Source organism: Lissotriton vulgaris, unplaced genomic scaffold (assembly GCF_964263255.1).
Source record: "Lissotriton vulgaris unplaced genomic scaffold, aLisVul1.2 SCAFFOLD_931, whole genome shotgun sequence".
Taxonomy (NCBI): domain Eukaryota; kingdom Metazoa; phylum Chordata; class Amphibia; order Caudata; family Salamandridae; genus Lissotriton; species Lissotriton vulgaris.
This window is the reverse complement of record NW_028254152.1, coordinates 393,853-398,568: the sequence shown is the minus strand read 5'-3', so window position 1 is coordinate 398,568 and position 4,716 is coordinate 393,853.

Sequence of the window (4,716 nt, the reverse complement as noted above, 5' to 3'; positions counted from 1 at the left end):
GTAGAGAGGTAGAGAGTAGAGAGTGAGTAATAGAGAGTAGAGAGTGAGTAGTAGAGAGTAGTAGAGAGCAGTAGAGAGAGTAGCAGAGTGAGTAGTAGAGAGTAGTAGAGTGAATAGTAGAGTGAGTAGTAGAGAGTAGTAGAGAGTGAGTAGTAGAGACTGAGTAGTAGAGAGTAGTAGAGAGTAAGTAGTAGAGTGAGTAGTAGAGAGCAGTAGAGAGCGAGTAGTAGAGAGTGGGAGAGAGTAAGTAGTAGAGAGTAGTGGAGAATATTCCAAAGTTTGGCACAGCACCACTTTCACAATGAGTCCAATCAAATCATATCACTTAGAGTACTTATTGAAGCGCTGAATCTTGGTGTATATTCAAATGCTTTTATTTTCCTTAAGTTTATGTACCACAGCCAGCCGAAACGTTTCGTTCTGTACAACAGAACTTCTTCAGGGCGTTCTTATTTCCTTCAAGTTATGTCGGTATCCCGTTGTCATATAACTAGATATTTCTTCCAAATGTTAGACGAGACATAAGTATATTCTTATTAAAAGTGACTAGGTATCAATTTTACCCACACAATTCGGGCAGACTTGAGTAATTTATAGCATCCTCAAAGTCAGTCTTTCAAAAATTCCAAAGTATAGGACATGATAATCCAAATCCAAATGTTTCTCAAGAAAAGTCATTTACAATCGTTCGGAATATCGGTGTTTGGGCAGATATGATCCAGCGACCCCCAGTATGCAAGGGGAATTAGTCCCCCCTCTGCAAAGGCGCCAGTGGCCTGCATTGCAGAGAGGTGTAACAAGGGTGTGGCCTCATTACACTTCTCTGCAATGCAGCTCCCTCGCGCATACTGGAGGCTCCTGGTGGACTAGTTGACCCCAGGGACCCCCAGTATGCAAGGGGAATTAGTTCCCCCTCTGCAAACGCGGCAGTGGGCTGCGTTGCAGAGAGGTGTAACAAGGGGCATAGTCTCATTACACCTCTGCAATGCAGCCCCAGGCGCATACTGGAGGTTCCAGGTGGGCTAATTGGCCCCCAGGGGCCCCCAGTATGCAAGGGGAATTAGTTTCCCCTCTTCAAACATGCACGGGGGCTGCGTTGCAGAGAGGTGTAAAAAGGGTTGTGGCTTCATTACACCTCTCTGCAATGCAGTCCCCTGGCGCATACTGGAGATTCCTGGTGGGCTTTCAGGTCTTATATAGTTAGGAATTAGCATTAAAAAAACCTTTGAAATTCACTGAAAAAACCACAGGTTTCACACCAGTTATAGTTAGGAATTAGCATTTAAAAAACCTTTGAAATTCACTGAAAAAACCATAGGTTTCACACCAGTTATAGTTAGGAATTAGCATTTAAAAAACCTATTAAATTCACTGACAAAACCAGTTATAGTTAGCTGGAAATTTTACTGATATAAAACCAATGAAATTCCACGTTATAGTTAGTTGGACTCACTATAACTTGCGCGTGCAATGCACTGCTGATGACGTCACATATTACATCACTCATGACATGGTCAGTGACATCACTCATGACATCACTGATGACACCATCCTTGTGACATAGTGACAGACCTCCTTTCACTGTAATGTAACCCTTGAAACACATATTCAAAAATAGAAACTGAAATTTAAAAAAAAATGGAGATACCCATATCAGTTACAACAAGCAATTCAGTAATTCCACCATCTATATGCACATCCAGTCATTCACCAACAGTTCTATATAGTCACTCATACATATACTCACTCATCATATGAAGTGATACACCTATACATCCTGTTACACACCGACAGTCATCCAAAAGTTACTCACACACATACTCACACGTGCAAATAAACTATTGAACATCCATTTATTTGAATATAGAGTTATACACACACTTCCACCTTACTTGTATTGAAAATTACACATATTTATTCTCTTAAACAATCACTTATAGAAACACATACTTATTTAAACAGGAACTCTTACAATCTCTTACTCTCACATATACTCACTTATATACATCAATATTCACATATACTAGATTAAAACATATGTAGTTACTGATAAAGACACTAGTGAGACAGTCATTCACTCACTAACAAACACATATACACACTCATCCATCCATACAGTCCTGCACATATGCTGTCTTCAAAACACATACAAACAGCGAGTCAGTCACTCATGCATCTATGTGCTAAGTAATACCCCCACCAAACCATATAGACACTCATACTGATACTAAGAGAAACATCTAATAACCCATATACATACGCATGTAGCTACTTACCAACACATGTAGCCACTTATACACAAAGTGAAACAATAATATATATATTTAAATATTTAAACATTACTCACTAATATTTATTTTTCAGAAAGACACATATTCACTGGATGGTGTCATCAGTGATGTCATGAGTGATGTCACTGACCATGTCATGAGTGATGTAATATGTGACGTCATCAGCAGTGCATTGCACGCGCAAGTTATAGTGAGTCCAACTAACTATAACGTGGAATTTCATTGGTTTTATATCAGTAAAATTTCCAGCTAACTATAACTGGTTTTGTCAGTGAATTTAATAGGTTTTTTAAATGCTAATTCCTAACTATAACTGGTGTGAAACCTATGGTTTTTTCAGTGAATATATATATATATATATATATATATATGTATATATATATATAGACCCTAGTTTTTTTACTTTTTCCCTAATGCTCCCAACACCCTGTGTGTCCCCCTGACCCCCAGGGAATCCCCAACTATCTCTAAAGGTGCAACTGACATTCGAGATATTCCCGTGCTAACGAGTAGAGCCTAGGGGCATATTACCAAGCAATAGTGATAATTATCGCTATTGCTTGGTTAGAGACAAAAATTTACCGCAGCGCTGCGGCGATTATTACCGCAAATAAACCTTGGTATTACCAAGGTTTAACGCAAATGCGGTAAAAATCGTCGCAAAGCATGAATATCGCTGAAAAGTCAGCAATATTCATGCATTAGCGAGCTAATGCTCTTAGCCATGTTATCCACCTCCCATTGGATAACATGGCTAAGAACTGCTCAGGGCAGGTGTTAGCTTTTGGAGATATTCCCGCTTAGCGCGAATATCTCCAAACGTTGGTAATAGGAGATAGCGATGTTAGCGACTGTTTTCAGTCGCTAACATCTTGGCACGCCCACTTTGCATCTCATTAGTGATAAATATCACTAACATGCAAAGTGGGGCCCAAGATGGTCGCTATCTCCTACTAGCTGTCGCTAACTGGTGTTAGCGGCAGCTAGGTAATAGGGAGATAATTTTATCTCCACTTTCTTGGCTTTTAAAGCCAAAAAAGCGGAGATAAACCCCCTTGATAATATGCCCCACAGTGTCCTAGTGCATAGTTCCTGATATTTACATATTTACACAGATAACCACTATTAATTTAGCTTGTACAACATGATACATTGCCACCTTTGCTGCAAATAAAATATTACTCTGAATAACTCTATTTAGGTCAAATGGCTTGGCCCCATATCCTGAATTATCTTGATCTATTGTCATATCCCAAGACCATCTATCTATAGATATATCACATTGTATCTCATAGGGGCCTGAAGGAGGCACCCTCTACGAAGCACCTCACATCTTACTTAACAGGGCATCAACTTCCTCAGGTTCCCGAAAATTATACATGTTGTTGTTCCACATGACTTTTAACATAGATGGAAACTTCATATGTACTTGGGCTCCCTTAAACCTTAATTCATTGATCTTTGAGCCTAACAGCCACTGACGTTCCGCTGTTCTTTTACCCCTATCTGAGCGTATTGAATAAGTACAATTCCCATATGTAGATGACCTTTCTTTTAATGTCCTAGTTAGGACAGGCTCCTTGATTGTATAAGTATGAAAGGCAACAAGAATCTTCCTCGGTGCTTTCCTTCCTGGCTGCAACCTGTAGGGATCTCTATGCACCCTTTAAAGTTTGTTCGCCCAGTCAATCTCCGCATGGTCGGAGAGTTACTCCCCCAATAGCCGAGAGACAAATCCCTTTAAATCTGCCCCTTCCGCGTTCTCCTCAATACCTAAAATATATATAATATTTCTCCTGGCCTGGAGTTCCAATCTCTCCATATCCAACTGTAGTTCCTTGTTTCCTCATTTTAGCTACTCAATCTCACTAAGATTAGAGGCGGTAGTCTCACCCAAAGCTTTCACTTCCTCTTCAAGAGACTCAGTTCATTTAGCCAATCCATCGATCTTCTGCTCCAAGATCTCCCCCCTATCCTGAATTTCTCTCTGATTGTTTTCGGATGTCACAAATTTAGCTAACATCTCATCTCTGAAACTGGCCAAAAAGGCCCCCAACTGACTATCAGGGGGAACTTTATTACAATCAGCTTGCACAGGCTGCAACTCAACAGCGGAAATGGCAGCATCAAGATTTACTAAGCGGTCTGAAATGGGGGAATTAAGCTGATTAGTCTCACTGGCCACTTTTTCAGAGATATCCTTGGGTATCTCCGCAAGACCCTCCTGATCCTCTTGAGCCTCCATAAGAGGAGGAAACGATTTTCCAACAACAATGGCGCCCCCATCTGATCGAAGGTGGCAGCATTTCCCGTTTTCTCTAGACAGTTTGATGAGGACTTATAAACTGCAACTATTTCCTGATTTGCTTCCTCTGTCGATGATAGTTGGGAGCCAGCGACCTGCTCCATTATCTTGAAATAGGAC